This window comes from Arvicanthis niloticus, chromosome 15 (assembly GCF_011762505.2).
Source record: "Arvicanthis niloticus isolate mArvNil1 chromosome 15, mArvNil1.pat.X, whole genome shotgun sequence".
NCBI lineage: Eukaryota > Metazoa > Chordata > Mammalia > Rodentia > Muridae > Arvicanthis > Arvicanthis niloticus.
Window position 1 is genome coordinate 28,948,349 of NC_047672.1, and position 21,825 is coordinate 28,970,173.

Here is a 21,825-nt window from a genome sequence, read left to right on the forward strand (position 1 = left end):
TTTTGAGAAACATATCTCATGTTTGCCGGGAACCCGGGGCTACATTGAAAACTCACAGCCTTCTCTGCCTCAGTGGCTCATTTTGGAAGCTGGGAACTTTGACTCCCGTTCACCAACCACCACAGCACAATGGAAATTGTGGTCTAAGCAATTAGGAGTTTGAGTGAATGGCAGCAAGGTCCCCTGTCTTGCTTTAGCAACAGACGTCCATCTCAATGAAACATTGATACAGCATGGTGGCTTAGGTGTCCCCCTGATTTCATTAAATTGAGATTATGTGTGGGTGAGTGGGCGTAGTCATAAGGACAGACTCAAAGACTAAAGGGAAGCTCAAAGACCAGCTGTGGGAGAGCTGACGAAAATGTCCTTCAAGACTCCACCAGTAGCAGAAAGCATGGGGCACCTCCTTGTCTACCCACAACCTCTGTCACAACAACAACAGTGGGCCAGCATTTCTGCATCTGGAGTCTTCAGCTCCACTAGTCAATGACCCATAGACATGCCTATGATTGATCCAAGGGGCGATGTCCTATCTATCAGTTGGCCTTCTCTTCTGGCCAGCCGCTACTATGTCATGGCACCTTGACTGGAGGATCTTCCTTAAATAAGTCCACAAATTCATGTGACCTGAAGAAGCATTTTCTACTCGGGGATGGTGGAAGTAGCCTGTGAGCAGGCTGAGAGTCTCTAGGAACAAAGCCTTCTGGGACAATTACAAAGACCTGAGCATCCAGACCTTCAGAACTCCACTGCCATTCCATGTGTGCTACAGAACACATGCAAAGCTCAAAGAACAATTTGTGGGAGTTGGTTCCCTCCTTCTACCACGTGGGTGCCAGGGATGATTAAGCTTAGTGACAAACACCTTTACCAGCTGAGCTACCTTGCCAGCTCCCAGAACTGACTCTCTCTCTCTCTCTCTCTCTCTCTCTCTCTCTCTCTCTCTCTAAATGAATAGGTAGATGCACACAGCCAACAGATGTGAGACTAACCCAACTGGAGACTTGCTTGGAGACTTTAAGAAATAGTTGGAGTGACTTCACTAAAAATTCTAGCACCCCCAGAGAGGGTCCTTGTTGAAGAGAAGATGTAGCAGTGTCACAGAAATCACAGGCCATTGTCCCTCCCATTCTCACTAGTTTCTGAGCAATTCCCATGTTTTCCAGCAGGCCACAGACAGATCTAAGCTTGTTCTGGGCTCTACACAGAACCAAAGACCAGGCACACCCTATAGGCTGATTCACGAACCCCTGATCCAGCTGTTCTGATGTTAACGGGGTCTATATTTCTTTTTGTGTCTGCAACACCCACCTTTCCCCACAGTCAACATAAGCACAAAGCCATCACTAGTTGCTATGAGAAATTCAACTAAGCTGGGTATACTCCTGCGGCACTGAAATTCCAGTACTTAGGAGGCTGAAGTTACAGGATCTCAAGTTTAAGGCCAGTCTGGACTGATAAAGAAGATTGGGTATTAAAAATCTCTCCAGTCAAATCAAGCATTTAAAGGTATCTGTGGGGACGAAAACATTACATGTGACCCCCCCCCAACTTGCTAGCTTCTTCATCTGCACTCTCAGATGAAAAAAAAAAAGGCACAAATAAAGTTTACTCTCCTCTTATACAGAATAATCTTTCTCAGAAGTGTTGGCAACACAGAATTGCCATCCTTCAAAGGAATTGACACTTGTGAGTATATCAAGGTCTTGTCCTAAAAAAAAAAAGAAAGAAAAAGAAAAGAAAGGAAAAGAAAAAAGAAAAGAGAAAAGAAAGAAAGAGAAAGAAAAAGATTCATTCTTCATAAAATAAATGTCTGTACCAGCTCCTAAGAGGTTGCATTCTTCTTTTTCATCTCATTGTACCTGGGAACTACAGCTGAGTAAAGTCAATGTCTGTCACATAGACATCTCCTGGCCTAGACCTCATGGCTGCAATAAAAGAGTCAGACAACCCTCAGAGAGTTTTTCATCATTGTCTCTACAAGGCTCTGAGAACAGAAGCACCCACCGCATCATCCCTGAAGCTATGCTGTGGTGGGGGAGACCGCCAGAGGCTTTAAAAGTCCCATGTGTCAGCTCTCTTGCTTGGGTACCTCATCCTCCAGTCATACATCAGCTGGTGATAGTCACAGTGGTGACCCAAGTAAAGAGTCCAAGCTTGCATGATGCCTTTGGAGTTGGCCCAGTCTGCCACTAACCAATAAACTAGCCAAGAGAGCTGCTATGTAAGCTCTCATGAGACCCCCCTCACCTCCTGGGTACCTTAATGCATCAGAGGGAGTTTAGTATTATAAAAGATGAACAACCCTTCATTCTCGGCAAGGGCTATAGCAGGGTGACCTACTGGGGATCCGTGTCAGTTCTCTGTAACTAATGAGAAGCCACCTACACATGTGCTCTGTCAATTTGTCTCCCACAGCACGGGGAGTGTGGCTGGTCTTGCTCAAGGTTATTTAAGGATAAACTTCAAAGGTATGAGGGGGAGAGAACTTAGCTAACCCTTCTTTTTCCTTCTAGATTGTTTTTCTGCACTCCCTCCCTTCTTTCCTTGGAGAGTGTAGATATAGAGACAGTGTTACAAAGAATCCTTTTGCAAATCCAGAAAGGGCAGAAACAGATCAAGACTCTCCCCAACTCCCACAACAGCTTCGTTCCCCAAACCATACACAGCCAAGTCCTTTGATGCACTTAAAATAAGCTCTCAGTACCATGAGTCGGTTGCACTAGAAGCTCTGTCTGGAAAGTTAAAAGTCCAGTTCCTATAAATATCAGGGCAAGCTAGCACTTCCACAGTCTTCAGAATCATTTAATCATTTTTATAGTGTGGGAAGCGACTGACCATCCTCATTGTCTTGCCATCAATATCCTTCTAATCTCTTTAAGTTGTAAATAGATGAGCCACAAATTGAGAAAGATAAGAAGTCTACTGAAAGAGAGTTGAGAGTTGTGTGCTGTCGTAAGCTTTACTGGATATCAATAGTAATTTGTTTCTTGTAAAGATCTGCAAGGAAATGAACATAAAGGGGAGAGGAGAGTTTGTGCCAATGGTGATAATTCTTGTACGTGACTTCTCGGGTTCCAGTGGTTTCCATGAAACTTCTGTGTGCATCCTCTTCACTTAAGGATTGGGGGTTGTCTATGATGCCCTCATCCTGCCTTACTTCCAACAAGGTGAAGAAGATACCCTGACCTCGTGCTTTCTCCCCATCCCAACAGCCACTACTGCTTCCTTAGCCTGTGGGACTGGAGACCCAGTCAGCTTCTCAAAGGCCAGGTGCTTGGACTCCAGCATCTTTTCTTTCTCCCGAATCTGAAATACAAGCATTTCTTGGGATCATCCTTTCTACTTACTTTTTCTTCTTGATACAAGGCTTCTGTGGCTTTTCCCCTCTGTAGGCTCTTTAGTATTTTTATAGCCCTTCAATATCTGCAGCTTTCCTCTAGGCCATATTTTATGGTGTTTCTAATTTTAAAAAAGTTTATTATTTATTTTTACTTGATACATGTTTTGCTGCATGAGTGTGTGTGCATCACGTGTGTGCAGTGCCCCCCAGAGGCCAGAAGAAGGCATTAGATCCTCTGGAACTGGAGTTGCAGATGGTTATGAGCTACCATGTGGGTGCTGGGAACTGAACCCGGATCCTATGCAAGAGCAGTAAGAATTCTTAGCCAGTGAGCCATCTTTCCAGCCCTCAAAATCTGAAGTCTTTTAATGTTTACATTTCCTCTTTCATAAGCATGCAGAGTACAAATGTTTCTACCTCATGCTAAGGTTCCTTTACCTACACAAATTCTCATGAGAACTACAGACTTACAATGATTACGCTAAGTCATATTGTCTGCTTACAAAATCTTACCTACTCCTTTTGACTTCACAGCCTGTTTTCTTTATCCAAAGCCCGGTTACAGCATCAGACCTAACACCTTCCCTTTTCCTCCTCCTCTGTATTGGTCAGTCTTCTATTTTTGTGAAGAGACATCACAACTATGGCCACTCTTATAAAAGAAAGCAGTTAACTGGGGCAGCTTACAGTTTCAGAGATTTAGTCTATTATCATCATGGTGGGAAGCATGGTGGCATGCAGGATACAGTGCTGGAGTGGTAGGTGAGAGTTCTACGTCCAGATCAGAAGGCAGCGGAGAAAAGACACTTGAGCATTTTGCAACCTGACAGTCCACTACTGGCACACTTCCTCCCACAAGGCCACACCTACTCCAACAAGGCCACACCTACTCCAACAAGGCCACACCTCCTAACCCCTGTCAAGTACATGTACTCTCTAATAACCAAGCATCCACATATATGAGCCTATGGGTCCACTCCTATTAAAACCATCTCCTGCTCCTCCAGCTCTTCTTCTTCCTCCTCCTCCTCCTCCTCCTTCTCGTCCTCGTGTTCACTCTTCTACACAGTCCATGGTGGCTTTGCACGCTGCATTCCACTTCATGCATTTCGGCCACAATTATGCAGTTGCCTTGAGCCCCATTTCCCATCCTCCACACATTCAGACATCACAAGGAGGCAAAGTATTTTATTTTTAGATTCCATTTATAAAATGGACTTATATTTATAAGTTCTAGCAACTACTTTAGAAGTTGTTTATAAATGATAATGGACTTTGTCCTTGACCAGCAAAGTCAAAATTCAAACATGACCTTTTCCATGTAGAATCCCCAAAAATAACAAATAAAACTAGGGACTGAAATTCTAGAAAGGATGTGTAGCCAGTGACGAACACAAGCCAGATTCCCTTGACGGTTAAAACAGATATTTTAAAAATAAGTAACAAAGCTCAATAAAGGTACATGATCTTACTTGGCTAGAATTCAAGCTTATTTTTGGTTTAGAGTTTCACCGTTCTCCTGAGCTTATATGGAGACTCACAGAGCCATTTATTCTCAACATGTATTTCTGTTATTTGATTTACAGGACCGTGCATTAAAGAGGTAAAAATATCTCAAGCTGAGAGTTGGGTAGGTATGACTCCCAGGCTGCTGGCAATTAGTGTTTTCATAAGGTATCAGGGTGTATAAAGTTCTTTTTATATTGATGTCAGTCTGCTCTCAAAATAACTTTTCTTCTGCATCTAGACCATTGAGACAAATTTAATATTATTAGGATATTTTCAGAGTGTTCCTAGCTAGGCTCACATGCTCTCCAGGTGAACCTTGCTGAATCCTGTCCCCCTAAACTTTCGTCCCATCAGAATACTGATTAGGCTTTAAAACACTTTGGGTAGAATGGAGATCTTTACAGTGTTCAGTTTTGTACTCTACAATTGCGACAGTGCTCTGTCTCTTTTTAAAACATTACCCTAAAGGTAGCAAAAGTATTTCATTTTTTTTTTTTCTCACATACTGGGCTGTTTTTCTGTGTCCTTTAAAAACATCCCTTTCTGCTGTTGACGCTGCAATTTCATTGCTTCTATTTTCCCAAGACCTGTTCTGTTCTTGTAACATCCCCTGTTTACCTCTATGAGGTACCTGTTAGTACAGCTTTGGTGTTATTATACAATGGCTGTAGGTGTTTGCTTAATCTATCTCCATTTCTTTTATAATTACCATCATAACATTCGATTTGGTACAAGGTTTAAGATGTCTTGTTCTTGTTTACACATTGAGTGTTGGCATGTATTTATTCTAACTTTTGTTACCTGGGTTGGAGAGGTGATGGATAATATCAACAATTAAGAGGTGTCACGCTAACACCAACAGCTAGCGGTCGCTGAGGGCTTGAATGCCAACCACTGTGATAAGCTTCTCAAATACTCACTTGCAATGCCCATAGAAGGTAGCACATTTTAGAGACCGAACAACCCAGATTCTGTTTGTAAGCCAGGATGGGACCCAAAGGCTCTGCCTCGTTTTTCAGTCCTTATCGCGCCTTCCATCAACAGACTTGATTGAGCCTCTCTCTGGGCCTCTCCTCTGTAACGCTCCGCAGAGGCACGAAGAGAACCATTCCCAGTGACTGGCTCTGAAGCAGCCTGTTCATTAACACTCTCTCTGCTCTCATTTGTGTTGTCTACTTCATCAAAGCCCGAGAGGGTTGTCTGCGTCTCTGTGGTTGAGCTGCTATCAATTTCCATTGATTGTGTCTGTACAAAGAAGCCTGTTACATTCCGCAGAAATCTGCCCCATCGCCAAGCCTATCCCCACAGCCCATTTCTGTTATTACTGCCACCAAAGCAAGGCTCTAAAAACTCTCTTGCCTTTTTTCATTTCTTGTGCAGCACCTTCTTGCCTTCACCATCTCCGTGGCTTTTTGAGTCCCAGCTGCTTCTCTTCTTACTTTAACTCTGATGTCATTGCGGAGGTCTTGACTCCCTGGGAACTACTAACAATGTCAAATTACCCTACAAGTATGTCCCCTGGCTTCTGAGATCTGCATCTCCCTGAGCAGTTGAAAAATGCCCTTTCTCTGAGAATTCTGTCTTACTTTCTGTTCATTTGAACCATGGTACCTGCTAGAGAACAGGACAAAAGAGTAAGTTGGCCTTATTCCCTGCCAGTCAGGTGCTGGGCAGGTTCCATTAGGAGCTCTGGTTTGCAAGTCATTCTCATTCTCTCAAGCCTTTTTACATTTGACTTTTCTGCGCAGAGGAGACCTTATCTCCACGACTGCCTGGCTTCTGGGGACCCCTATTAGCATGGCCAGTACAAGATAATCTACTTTCTCGGGGTGACAAAGCTTTTCCCATCTCTGTGTGATTTCAACAACATTCCTTAAATGTAGATCAAGTGATGCACAAATGTTAGAAAAACTTTAAAAATTCTGTACTTAAAAAAAAAAAGATTGCTATGAAAGTTAATCTTGGCCACAGTGATAATTTGCTGCTGAAATATTTACATAGAATCTGATTTAGTGGTTTTTTTAGTGGTTTTTTTTTTTAATCGAGGTTCTTAGAAGTATCAGGATTAGTGATTAGCCCAATTAGCAGAGCTGGATCAGATAACAGCATTGTGTCCGTGCTTGCTGTTGTAGAAGAGAAAGCTCTTTTTCTTAGGAAATAGGTGTTGAAATATTTATGCATACGAGTAAAGGCATCATGTCGACACATTAGTCTTAAACAGCTCAATAAACAAGTGTGTGTGTAGATAAATAGGTAGAGCTGAGTAAATGAAATAAAATGTCAGTAACTTAAAAATTGGTAACTCTGGGCGATGGTTCTATGGAAGTCCTTTGTATTTCTTGCATATTTTTTTGAGAGCGTGAAATCATATAAAATAGAAAGGGTTTATAAATGTCATGGTTTTCTTGGCCTCCAAAGTATTCTCTGAGTGTGAAAAAAAAAAAAAGAGATTTTTTTTTTCCCCGTTTAAAAATCTATTCCAGATTAAAAACACATCAAGTCTTCTACTGGATGCACTGTAGGATTGACTTATCACAGAAAACACAGACACTTTACTTTTCTATTTGGAATTTCTTTATGTATTTTATTTATATATTTTGTGACTGCCTGTATGTACATATGCATAGATAGTCCATTAGGCCATGCTGTCTGTGTGTGTGTGTGTGTGTGTGTGTGTGACTGTGTGTGTGACTGTGTGTGTGACTGTGTGTGTGTGTGTGATGACTCTGTGTGTGTGTGTGTGTGTGTGTGTGTGTGTACTCAGATCAACAGGTTTGGCAGCCAAGTACCTTCACTTGCTGAGCTATTTCACTGGTCTGAGTTGTTCTACTCGTTCCTAAACACCATTCACAGCACCCAGTCTTGCCTTCAAGGCCTTCTTCGGCGTAGTGCATAATGGATCCCATCAGTTACTATTTTCCTTTCATCTAGCAACACAGACAACCACTACGGCTTCCTGGCATTCTCCTGTGGCTTTGATCATGTTAGCATTTTGTCTGAAATACCACCAAGTAACTGTTAATCACTTGTGAAGACCTAAATTATGTGGCTCCTTCCTTCTTGAGTCATATGATTATGTCCACTCTAGGTTACAGTATCTGTGTTGGCTGGTTTGGGGTGTCAACTTAACATGAGCTAAAGTATCAGTGAGAAAGGAGGCTCAGTTGAGAAAATGCCTTCATGGGATCCAGCTGTAAGGCATTTTCTCATTTAGTGATCACTAGAGGAGAGCCCAACCCATTATGAGTGGTGCCATCCCTAGGCTGGTAGTCCTGGATTCTATAAGAAAGCAGGCTGAGCAAGCCAGTAAGCAGCACCCTCCATGGCCTCTGCATCAGGTTCCTCCTGTCTCAGGTTCCTATCCTGTTTGAGTTCCTAACCTGGCTTCCTTTGGTGATGAACAGGGGTATGGAAGTGTGAGCTGAATAAACCCCTTTTCTCCCAACTTGCTTTTTGATCATGGTGCTTTGTCCCAGCAATAAAAACCCTAAGTAAGACAGTATCCCTCTAAAGGACTTTCAGTGTTTGATATCTATCACACAGTAATCTCAGGGTGGGTGTGGGCGGGGTGCAGACAAGCTGCCCTGTTTCTATGTATCCAACGTCTAGCAGAGTGACCAGGAGCAAAGAGGAACATTGTCAACCCAAGGAGTTGAGAAGCTTAGATGACGGCTCTGTGGGTTGGATCCTGCTGCGTCTGAGGGTGGAGAGCATGACCTACTTTTTGAGGGATGAGTTGTAAAGCTTCAGAAGAACTTTGATTCACTCCTGTGTCTCCTTCGCCCCTTTGCTGCAGTATTTGAAATGTCCATATTAATGTCTTTTGCCTAAAGCACTGTAGGGTGCAATAGTTTAACTTCCTAATATTCTCTGCAAAATTATGACAGATTGTCAGTAATAAGCATCCTATATATTTGTGCAAGCCTTCAATAGTTATAATTGATGTAACATCCTTAAGAGTCTTAGCTGTCTCTGCACATTTTTTTGTAGCCCAGGAAAGTTCCTGTATATAAAATTTTAAGATGTGCTAAATTAATCCACAACCCTCACACATGCTAGTTCAGAAAACAATGACATCTAAACCCTAAACAGACAGAACTTCCAACTCCAAAGTTCCTGAGGCCGTTGACTAAGAGGCGAGGTGGGCGGAGTCAGAGCAGAGATCACTCCCAATGATAGTTGAGCCTTATTTATGCTCCCTCGTGGAACATGGAGCAAGGATGGATTTACTTGGACCCCAAATAGGCACTGAGTTTGTTCTTCTGGATCCTACTGATTCAGCAAGGGGTTAATAGAAACTTTCAAGCAGGCTAGATAATTAACAGGATTAAATCTCTACCTGTCAATTAAGCCAATATATTTGAGTATAATGCTATTTAATTCTGCACCAGGAACAGTGCAATAAATCAAAGTTTACAGATGTCTTCAGCAAGCCCTTGATGGATGAAACACTGTAACTCAGAGGTGCATAGAAAATCTCAAATAAGATAACCTCCTATGTGATTAATATAGCTGTCTGCATTGGCATTGGCTCCAGAAGGTTCTAATCCAAACATGTTTAACATCACATACTTTATTGTGACAGATTTAGACACCTGAACTAACTAACCAGGCAAATGGTGCTTAATTATACTGACTCATTATGGACCTCAGCAATAAAGCTGGGGACAGAGAGCTATGTGTTAATTCCTGTCACACACTTCCAGACAACATTAGTAGACAGTGTCCAGAGGGTTGTCTCGGGCCTGGTCCAAAAAGTGCAGGGTCATCCTCTGATTCCCCTAGAGGCCACTTTCCTTCTCTCTGTTCAATGACACTTGCCCCCAAGTGTCATTTGAGGCTGACTGGTCAGCAAATGTGTTTTACTGACCATGAAAAGAAAGGCATATGACTGTGAATGTTTCTTCCTTTCCATATTTAAAAAAAAAAAAAAAAAGAATTGAAGGTCCAGTGTACTCGTGGGTGAACATGTACATGAACATAGACACACATAGACAGACAGACAGACAGACAGACAGACAGGGGGAGGGAGAGAGCAAGAGCGAGAGAGCGAGAGAACGAGAGAGCGAGAGCGAGAGCGAGAGAGAGAGAGAGAGAGAGAGAGAATGTGTGTGGTAGCTCTTCCTAAGAACATATGCATTGGAAACACTGTTGCTCAGGAGACCAAACAAATGTTTATCACCTACATCGTGCATTCTGGAATGTGTGTGGTGGATTGAGTGATACACTTTCCCACAGGCTCATGTATTTGAACACTTGGTTCCCAGTTGGTAGCACAGTTTGGGGAAGCTTTGGAACCCGATAGGACACGGAGCCTGGATGGAGGAAGTACGTCACTGGGGTGGGCTTTGCGAGTTTCTAGCCCCCACTATTTCCTGCTTGCTTTCTTTGCTTTCTCTGTGGATGAAAATATGATCCATAAGCTTCCTACTGTGCTCGCCTGAAGCCAAGCCTCCCCACCATGAGAGCCTCTCTCCCTCTGGGACTGCAAGTCTAGTCAAAACGAACCCTTTCTTCTTCAGGTTGCTTCTGGCCGTGGTGTTTTGTCACAGCAACAGAAAAGTGACCAAAACAATGATCTTCTAGACAGACCTGAATTATGAGATGCGAGCTAACATGCTGGTACAAAATTCAACTCTATGGAGTCTTGTTTCTTTCTGGAACTTACTCCCAGGAGACTTCTCACTCTCATAAGCATGAAAATGAACACACCACTTGCAAATGTTTCAGAAGGGTCAAGGTATTTGGTTCCATCTGTACTAGGGTCATGGTACAACCATAAAGTATGGGGCCTAGTCATTGCTTGCTGGCTGGCGATTAGATCTATACTGTGCCAAATACTAGGAAAGGATGCCATGGGATAGAAACAAAGCATCATCCATGCCTTCTACCCTCAGGGCTCTTTCTCATTTGGAAAGAACAACATAACACAAGTAATGATCATGGTTGCAAAATGGGCTTTCCTTCAATGAGAGGAAAGACCAGAATTTGCTGAAGATAGATTTTATGAAAGAGACTCATATGAGATCCTTTTTTAAGAAAGGTGTATTAGTCTTGTTTTCTACAGAAAGAGAAGAGACATAACGGGTATATATTACCTGTTAGCCTGGCTTACATGGCATAGTTTGAGTAGTCCAGCAACAGCTGTCAGCACATTGAAGAGGCTGAAAACCCAGTAGCTGCTCAGTACATAAGGCTGGATGCTTCAATAGCTCCAATCTGGCACTGACGGATGGAGGATTCCTGGAGAGCTGTTGGGCTTCACTCCACATTGGAAGGCTGAAGAGGCTGGGTTCTGACGGTGGCCAAGGATGGCAGCAGGAATAACAGAAGGGACTCACTCTCCAGCAAAGGGTGAAGGCATGCAAGCAAGCTAACTGCACACAGCGGACCAGCCGGGACAAGCTAGATGCCACTGCAGCAACGACATGACATCACGATGTGACGACATGTCACAAGGGCATACACTGAGCAGTTTCCTCTTACATTTCCAAGTCCACTGTGAGCACCAGGAAGCTGGGACATGCGAGGGACAGAGGTCCCAGGGGGCCATTGCTCTGTGTCTCCTTTAATACAGGCTTCCATAGTTACCTATATAAAGAAGATCAGTGAGTGTTCCTCACTCCATAAAGCACTGGTTCTAAACCTTCCTAATGCTATGGCCCTTTAATATAATGTTGTGCTGACCCCTCCAACCATAACTTTATTTTTATCGCTACTTTTAACTGTAATTTTGCTTCTGTTATGAATCATAATGTAAATCTCTGTGTTTTTCCAAAGTCTTAGATACCTCCGAATGGTCATAACTTACAGGTTGAGAGCCACTGTGAATAGCATGCATTCTCAATATGACCCACCCATTGGCCAGCACTGATCACATGGACTGCCTGATGACAAGGAGAGAAGGCTATATAAGCCTCCCAGAGTAAAGGCCGACTGAACTTTCTGCTCCACTTCCTGACATGTGAGTGCCCAAATGCTCTGAAGGATATTGGCTAATTTTAGTGGTTAGAATTTGAAGGAAAGTGTAAGATCTTTAATAAAGTTAATTTGATCCAAATTTTCGAATCGATCAATAGTGGCTCTTGTTTTGGTGAATTCTTTTTAGAAGTCTTCAAAAAAAAATATGCGTGTATTTTGCTTGCCTTTGTGACTGGACGCCATTGGTGTGTTGTCCTAATGGAGATCAAAGGCAGCCACAGGAGAAAACTGTATCCCCTGGAACTGGAGTTATAGGATGCTGTGAGCTGCCTTCCCTCTTTTGGAGCAGAACAGATCTCAGGAAAGGTTACTCTAATTCCATGGGCTTCACATAGGCAGAAACCTTTTTATGTCAAATTGGCCAAACCTGGGTCCTTTGGAAGAACTGTTAGTGTTCTTAACTGCTAAGCCATCTCTCCAGCTTCTGAGAACTTTCACAGACTTGTTTTTGACTAACCTCTGAGTATCTTACTTTGGGCAACTGCATACCTTGACCACAGTCTTCCTTGTGATTCTCAGTTGCCAGAGCTCAGTGCCAGGCGGGGGGGTGGGGGGGGTGTCGGGGAGAGGATAAGGAAAACACTTAAGATGTAACTGGATCTAGCTTGAGTGTAGGAGAATTGGGAATCACACAGCAAGGAAATCAGCTGGAGCAGATCTGAAAAGGCTGGGTACAGGTGTTTGGAGTGGGGTGAGGGTTGCTTCCCAGATAGATGGGTACTACTCAGACAAACTGTGAAGTGCCCTGACTTCTTTTTTGAATATGGTGTATTTCTTTGTTTTCAATATTTCTTTCCTTCTTTGGAGCAGAGCAGATGTCAGGAAAAGTCATCAAATTCTGTGGACTTCACACAAGTAGGAACATTTCCATACCAACCTGACCAAACCTAAGCCTGAGACTTTTCTTCAAAAGTATTTAGATCCAGGGTGGAGATGTAGCTCGGTAGTGGAGGGCTCACCTCGCAGCACAAAGTCCCAGGTTCAATCCCTAGTATATACACCCAGAAAAAAATTAACTAGATTCAGTGAACTATCTCACATTTTACCAAAAGCTTTTTGTGCCCCTTGACATTATTTCTTCTAGGTTGCTAATAGAAATGTAAAATGTCCCAGTTGTTTCTCTGATGTTTGAGTCACTTCATCCTTTGTATCCCTCCCCCATGAACCCTCCAGCTTTTCCAAAGGAATGGTGCTTAAATGTGTATGTGGACGGGAGGCCAATCCTCTGCCTATTCCACAGTTCCATCTGAGTAGCTGCCCAACTTAACACACTGTTGTGATACTATGATGCTTATGGTCAAATAAGCCTGATGCAGGAGCACTAGGCTCTGTCACAAGGTCTATGCCGTTTGCCTCATTTCCTTACATTGCATAGGCATTGGGTCATCTCACATGATCACGAGAAGTGCGAGAAGAGTATACTAAGACGTTTGATGGGGGAGAGAGAGCACATCCATGTAACTTCTATTACAGCATATCATATTATTGTTATTATTATTACTATTATTATTATAGCATGCTACTATGTGGGGAGCCGACAGAAGGCAGCTCTCATCCTTGCAGCCATCTTGAGCCATATACCCTGACAAGAGACTTGCTTACAACAGCCTACAACAGCTGAGCACACTCTGATAACATCTTGTTTTAGATATCCAGGATTTTCCCTTGGGTGTGTGAGACTTAAAGGTGTGTGACTTAAGGGCGTGACTTAGAGATCATGCCCTTAGAGACAAGACTTAAAGTTGTGATTTAAGGGCATGACTTAAAGGTGTGGCTTAGAAGTGAGACATATAAAAGATGAGAGGCAGACAAGAAATTATTAGACACTTGCACTTGGAAGAAAACTTGGAACTTGGAGCTGGGAAAGAGACTAGCAACTAGAACTAGGAGAAGGACTTGAGACTTATTACAAAGGAACTAGGATTAGGACCCGAGACTTGGTACTAGGAACTAGGGACTTGGAGAGAAGAAGAGAGACTGAAGAATAAATGGGATTGAATCACACTTTGTCTGGTCTCCATTCTTCGTGTCCATCCTCACTCTCTCTCTTGCTGAACCCCGACCCACAGACTGAAGCAGCTTGGGGCAGTGCGGGCTCTAACAATTTAGCCCCCAAGGCTTTTGGCAGTGCGGGTTCCAATATTGATAGAGTGGTTCAAGACACTACTAGACTAATTTCTTGTTGTGCCTAATTTATAAATCTTTATAGGTTTGTATATATAGAAAAAAAAACCAGACTATATCTAGTTAAGTTCTACCCACAGTGTTGAACATCCCTTCAGAGACTTTGGTAAGGACTGCCAATGTATAAAACTTCCTGATAAACAATCATAATAATACCGAGACAACAATACCTCCCTCCTCGGTCTTTGCATATGGAACTAGTCAGTTCACAGTTTCCAGTTTCTCGGCTCCTGGTTATAGCAGGGCACTGGAGCCATGTGGTGATGAGTTTCGCCAAGACCTCTGTTGGTAGACATTCAGTTCTGCCATCAGCCATCTAGTAAACCAGGTGACCTTCTGGACACGGGCTAGAGTTATCTAAGAAGAGGCACACTCAGTTGAGAAAATGTCTCCATCAGATTATCCTGCAGGCAAGACTGTAAGACATTTTCTTAGTCATTGATGCAGGAGGGCCTGGCCCATTGTGGGTGGTGTCTCCTCTTGACAGGCGGTCCTGGGTTACACACAGAGGTAGGTTGAGCAAGCCACTGGGGAGTGGTGTTCCTCTGTGGCCTCTGCTTCAGTTCCTGCCTCCAGATTCCTTCCCTGACTTCCCTCAGTAATGGAGGGTGACCTGAGAGTAAAGAGCTGAAATTAACCCTTTCCTTCCCATACAGCTTTTGCCTATGGTCATCACAGCAACTTAAATAGCTTCCATCCCCTAACCCAGGTATCGAGTTTTTATTTGATGGTAAGAATCATGGGAATAAGTGGTTTCATTTTTTCCACTTTTATTAGTAACTTGGGGTAGACAATATACTCGGGAAATAACAAAATGAACAACAACAAAAAAATCATACACTGAACAGGCTTGCTCTTGCCTTGCCTTTGCTCATTCCTATCCGTCAGTACCAGCTCTCACCGATAATTTTTCTTAAAATTTCTTATGCATTTATGCTTTTTCCAAATACAAAAATAACACATTCTATATGGCTTATTTAGCCATACTTTTCATCATCGGATAGTCTATGAAGAGCTCCTTCTGTAGGAGAACATGAATATTCTGGCTGGAGCTGTAACAACTGCGTAGGGTAGCCCTGAGTGTGTTGCACTACAGTCTATTCCGCCAATACCTAATTATAAACATTTATGCCCCTTTCACCCTTCCGTCATTGCAAACAAGGCTGCAATAAATAATTTCATACTTATGTATTTCATGTGCGTTCAGACAATCGGAAGAGTAAATTCTTAGAAGTGGTTTCGCTGGTCCAAAGGGTAAATGTGCTTATCATTCTGGTAATTGTTGTCAACTTGGTCTTCAGATGTATTTGACCACCCTCTGCTCCCGGTGGCAATGTCTAAGAGGGTGAGACAAGCCTGTTTAAAGCGGTTTAACAGAGGCTAAGGGAAGGTAAATAACGAACGTAAACTGAACCATGCATAAAAGGGCACTGTCATGGTGTGGGTTAAAATTGGATTATTTATTAGAAATTGAAGTTCGGTGTTGGTTTTATTGAAGGGAGAGATATGAGATTTATGATCCAAGCAGGACCTACATCACCGTTTCTAATAGCAACAGCTAGTCACCTGTGCTTAGCACAGCACAGCTTACAAAGCCCTTTGTGCACCTGAGCTCAGGTGAGCTTTATTGCACCACACGATGCATGTGGGGGAAACAGAATGACCCATCCTGCTTATAGAAGGCTAAGTAACAGTCCTGGATGATGCAGCTGGGTCCTTCAGAGCAGAGGCCAGAGACTCAAATCTCCCTACTGCAGATCTGGGGCTCCTTTTTGGACGGGATCCCTAGCTGAAAGCCAAATACTCCTCCAGCCAGCCCCCACTGAGAGTCCACACTCCCCTGAGCTCGCAGGCATTTCCTCATTCACTACCTGCTTCCGGTTTCCTGCTTCTGGTTTCCAACTCTCCCAAGGCTTGTGAGGAGGATCCACGATGGTTAATCCTGATTGACAACTTGACAGGATTTAGAGCCTCCTCAGAGACACACCGCTGGGGCAAGTCTGAGAAGACGTTTCTAAAGAGGTTTAACTGAGGAAGGGAAGATCACCCTGAATGCGGGCACACCATCCCATGGGCTGGGATCCAGGGACTGGGTTAAAAATGAGAGAGTGAGTTCGTTGACCTCCAACATTGATCTCGTCGCTTCCCGACTGTGCACATGATGAGATCAACTGCCTTAGCCTCTGGTTGCCCTGAATAGCCATGGCATCTTCAGAAAAATCACAAGGTTTCCTCGTTGTCCGTAGAACAAGGTAATCAACAACCCTGCTGCCACCCAGGGCTGCTAGGCTCAACCTGTCATCATTTAACCTCTGGGGGTAGGGGTGGGGGGGTCGGTTTAGCATCTTTTCTTTCCAAACCCTGCCCTTCAACCAGCCTTCGAGGGAACAACTGATCGGTTCAAAAGCTCACTCATGAACCCCAATTGGAGGAAGAAGGTTTTTACAAAAGGCTAAATTTCCCATTTCTAAATGGAGTGGCTTCACTTTAGCGTTAGCTTGCTGGCTTGGTCTCACTTTGGGTTTCGTTATTCTTTTAAAGATGTGATTTCCCTTGTAGGGAGAGGTGCTGTTAGGAAGGTCTGGTTTCCAAGACGGATGCTCCTAGGTTTTGAAGAATGGGGACTGTCCAGGTAGTCAACTGTCTCTACAGATTGGTTAAGTTTTGGAAGCTATGTTTTGTGCTTCCTGTATTTTCGGGTAATATCTAGTTGTTCCCAGATTTCTGATGGTGTTTGAAGACTAGTTTTAGTCTCATAATCAAACTCAAGTTGTTTGACAGTGAGAGGGAGAGAATTTATAGAGTGGATGACATAGTTTTCAGGTGACATTATAGCTAAAAATCTAAACATAATCCAGGGATAGGATCATAATTCTTTCAGTTATGAAATACGGTAGAGTACTTTGTCTAATTGACAAGTTGATGGACTGGATGTCATTTGTATATCATACTGTATAATTTACATGATTGTTATGGTTTTGTTCAATTTCTATCTGGGAAAAGAGTGGGTTTTGTTTTTGTTTTTGGACAGGAAAGGTGAGATACAGGGGGGAGGTGCTGATAGTAAGGTCTGGTTCCCTAATTGGTTCTTGATTTTGTCAATAAAGAAGGCAGGAGCCAATTGCTGGGCGAAAGGGACAGATGGGGCTTCCGGGTCCCAGGATGAAAAGCAGAGGCAGGGAAGGAGAAGAGGCTTTCAGCCTGGCTTTGGAACTGGAAGCACACAACAGCTATGTAAGATCTTGGGGTAGCTAGAACCTGTGGCCTCTGCCACGGGTGGATGGCTGATACAGCCTAGCTGACAAGGTTAAGGCAGGAGATTCTGCATCCGGTAATTGTGATATCTGACAAGTTCTAAAATAATAAAATTGTCTAAGTATTTTTCATCCAAGGAGCAAAGGTGGGCAGAGAAAGAGAGAAGCCAGGGTGGTAGCTGGCAGCTTGGCAAAGCTAGCCGGGAGGAACAAAAGAGAAGCCCAGAGGGAGCTGGTGGAGTGAGGACAGTGGCTCCCTGCTTTCTCGGTTGGGGTCTACAAGATGTCCTAGCCTTAGCATGTGCCTTAGAAAGGGAAACCCTTCACCCACCTCCACATTAGGCCTAAATCTCAAAGGACAAATCGAGTTATCTGTAGTCAGTCACCAAAGGCAGACCCCATAGAGAAGAGAGTTAATTATGGTCAACCCTGTATTTCACAGGCAGGTGTTCCCTGAAAGGGAGGCCACAGGAATGGTTGGGACCATGGGATCTGGGGTTCTAGTTTCTTGTCTTTCTCTAGGATACATGACTAACAGTGAGAACCAAGTGAGACCACATGCATTTCAGCCTGTAATGTTGGGGAAATAGCACTGTAAAACCCAAGTGAGGACAGGATAGAGGGTGGAGCAGCCTGGCCTTGCTCCAACTTCTCTCTTAAGTGTTCCACTCAAGGCTCTGCAGGAGGGAAGTCTGTCAAGGGAAAATACTATCTCAGTGAACATACACTGGTGAATAACCCATGTATATGTGCATGCATGAGAGTGTAGGAAGCCGTGGTCAGTGGTTATACGTTCGCCTTTCCAAGATGGCGCTGACATCGTGTCTTCCCAATAGTAAACAATTAACTGTGCAGCTGCAAAGGCAGAAAGCCCGCCAAAGTCACTGGCCAATCCCGAGGCGTAATATTGGGTGGTGAGCGAACAGCCAATCAGAAGTGAATACGTCACTCTAGGGTGTATTTAAGCTAGGCCTCTTCCTGTCTTCAGCCCTTCCGCGTCCTTCTGCATTTTCCACGTTTGCTGATACTGAGTAAAGCCTCGTTTGCAGTAACTACCCGAATTGCGTCTCTCGTGTCTCTCTTCCACGGGTGAGGGGGGACACGGGAGGTGCGCGCAACATGAGAGAGAGAAGGAGAGAGAGAGAGAGAGAGAGAGAGAGAGAGAGAGAGAGAGAGATATTCTTAATGCCTAGTGATGGAGTCCCCTCTCTCTTGCCGTCACTGTGACTTCTAATGTAAAAGAGAGCACGGGTGTTTGGGCCTGATGGTTAAGCAGTGTGGGTAATCTGTAGCCCAGATTACCCTTGGGTTCCTACCAAGGCAAGTGAATGAACTTTAGAGCTGAGGGAAACTGGGTTTAGCAAGGGCCTTTTTCTACCACCAAATTGGGGGTGGGGGGGTATATTTAAAATCCTAGTCTGCCTATGAAAGAATCCGACGTGTGAATGGTACTCATTCATTCATGATGTGGAGTTGGAAGAGGGGAGAAAACATGAAGACATCTGTACTGGAAAAGCCCTTTAACTTGAAGTCTCCTCTATGGGCAGGTAGGGAGCCAGCAGTGATGCCTCTGTGTGAAGACCCAGGGAGCCTCAAGTGAAGCAGACTTAAGTCTCAGAAAATTTGCTTCTCCCTCAGAACCCAGAGCACAGTGGAAGAACAGTTCTGTTTCACACACTTGCTTTTGTCTCATGACTCTGCTTCCCTTGCAATGCTGGGTTTAGGCTGCTCATGGTGAATCCCTGACTGACTTAGTCCATTTTGTGTTAATATAATAAAATGCCTGATGTTTGGTAGCTAAAAGTAAAGGGGGTTATTTGGCTCACAATTCTGGTGACCAGAAGATCCAAACACCATGGACCAGCATCTTTGGTTATGTTGTAACATAGAAGAAAAGCAGAAAGGGACCAACTGTGTGCAGAAGGGAAGAGAGGCCTAGCTTTACACCAAACCACTGGATAGATTTAATCTACTACCATTCCTGAGCCACTCCAGAGAGGCAGCAGCATCCTGTTCCTGAGGGCAGAGGAGCTGTGGCATAGTTATTTTTCACCAGTCTCTTTCTCTCTTTCCCTCTCTCTCCCTCTTTTTTCCCTCTCTCTCCCTCTCTCCTCTCTCTCTCTCTCTCTCTCTCTCTCTCTCTCTCTCTCTTTCTCTGCCTCCCTTTCTTCTTTTTCTTCTGAGACAGGGTCTGCTATGTAGCCTGTTTGCCTCAAATTCACTCTGTAGCCCAGGATAGCCTCAAACTTGCAACCCTCTTGCTGCAGCTCCACAAATACAAGGATTATGGGCACGTAGCACCCCTACCCAGCATTGGACCTGTATTTTGAAGATTCTGTCCCCTCCACACTGATACACTGTGGACCAACACAAGCACTTAAACTTCCAAGGGCTATGCCACATCCAAGCCATGGTATTGCCACATCTACATTCCAGCATGCAGAGATTTGGGGGGAATTATGTCTCTTTTAAACAATGATTAAAAAAAAAAATACAGAGAGACAACTTGTGATGTACCCTTCTCACCATGAAGAGTCTGTCTTTCTCGTCTTGGTCACTTCATGGGTGGCAATGCCTTGGTTCAGGAAGGGCAGGACCACATAATGTGGAGCAGGAGGTGATTTGCCACAGAGGAGTACAGCCTTTGTGGTGTCCAGCTGTTCCCAGCGAGCCACTGAGTGCAGAATACAAAGCATGGACTTAAAATTCAACACGGAGACACACAATCACTAGAAGGAGCTGCCATGTTGGAAGGGTTCAAAAGGGCAAGCTGGGACATAAAAACATCTTAGAGCCATCACTCCTGCAGGGTCTTTCAGCCACTGTTACTGGTAATCTGTGCCTAGCAATCTGAGGCTGAGTGAGGTGACCCCTTGAGCTCCTTCTAGATTTATAATTTATATTATTCTGGTCCCTACTAGGTTTGTCACTCTCTCAGAGGCCCCTCCCCAAATCAGCATAAAAATAACCTATGGGAATAAGAAATGCTGTCTGAGAGAAAGAAAAATCAGTTCCTGGGGAAATCCTACTTTAAAAGATATTCTCTTACTTCTCTGTTCTTCTGACCTAGATACTTGCAGAACAAAAGTCACACAGGCCATGGTCTCAGGCCATCTCCTCTTGTGTTGTGCCTCTCATCTGCTCTGTGCTGTGGCAATCTGTAGAGATGTCTGCTCCTGTCAAATGTTGACAGTCTCATAATTCTAGATGTAAGCTAACTTCTCCACACCAAGCTGGTAGCTCCTGTGCTCAGCTAATTTACTGAAGAGAACGCTTCAGAGTCACCGGTTTGAAATCTCGTGTTCTCATTATCTACGTACAAATGTGCTATTTGCAGCGAACTGCTGGTGACTCAGCCCTTAAGGTGCCTGCCCGCAGAGGGCTCAGGTCTCTCTTGTGCGCTCGTTCGAATCCTGCCCACCCCTTCCCGTCTGGTGGGAAAAAAAAAAGTTTTGGGCTGGAGAGATGGCTCAATGGTTAAGAGCACTGACTGCTCTTCCAAAGGTCCTGAGTTCAATTCCCAGCAACCACATGGTGGCTCACAACCATCTGCAATTAGATCTGACACCCTCTTCTGGCTTGCCTGAAGACAACTATAGTGTACTCATATATGTAAAATAAATAAATAAATGAATAAATAAATAAATCTTAAAAAAAAAAGTGCTATTTGCTGTGGGAACATGAAATGACCCCTACTTCATTTCCTGGTTGGTGGTGTTATTTTAAGAAGTTTCTAGAAACTTTAGGAAGTGAGGGTCCGTTGGAGGAAGTGTGTCACTGGGGTAGGGCTTGAACATGGATTTAAGTCTTTTCTTTGCTCTCTGCTTCCTGTCCACCATGACATGAAGAGGTTTCTCTAGCACATGCTCCCTTACCACCATGGTGTTCTGTTTCATCATGGGCCCGGAATCAACAGAGCCACGACTCTGGTCTGAAATCTCTAAAGCTATGAGTCAAAAATAATTATTTCCTCCTCTAAGTTGTTTGTGTCAGGTCTTTGTCCCAGTGACGATAACACTAACACAATGATCAAAGTTGCCATCACTTTACAGGTGTGACAATTACAAATGACAGCAGGAGAAAACCTCCTGGTTTCGGTTTTATAGAAAACAAAGCAGACCTGTCTGCTTGGTTTCCACGGTTCCACAGCTCCACTGGCCAAGTAACCTGACTTCTGGCAAAAGTTTAGGAGGAAATTGTTATTCAAGGTGCTGGGTTAGTGACAATCTCCATCAAAATATATTCCCTGATCAGTTGAAATTCCATAACTGGTTATTCCTTGTTTAGTAAACTGATGAAAGACAAAAGCTGCCTGTGGGCCCCTCCTTCACCCAATTCCTCATTAAAAGGATTAGGATGGGCATGGAAGGCACAGAAAGATAGGGATGGGAGCTGAGAATACGAGAGCCACCTTAGACTCTTCTTCAGAAGCAAGAGCTCATAGAGTAGAAGATGACTGTAGTCACCATCTGTCCTCCATCCCATCTGGAAGTCACCCAAGACATAATGGGGGTAGTTCCCACAGAGGGGATGGCAGCTACCTACAGTCACTCA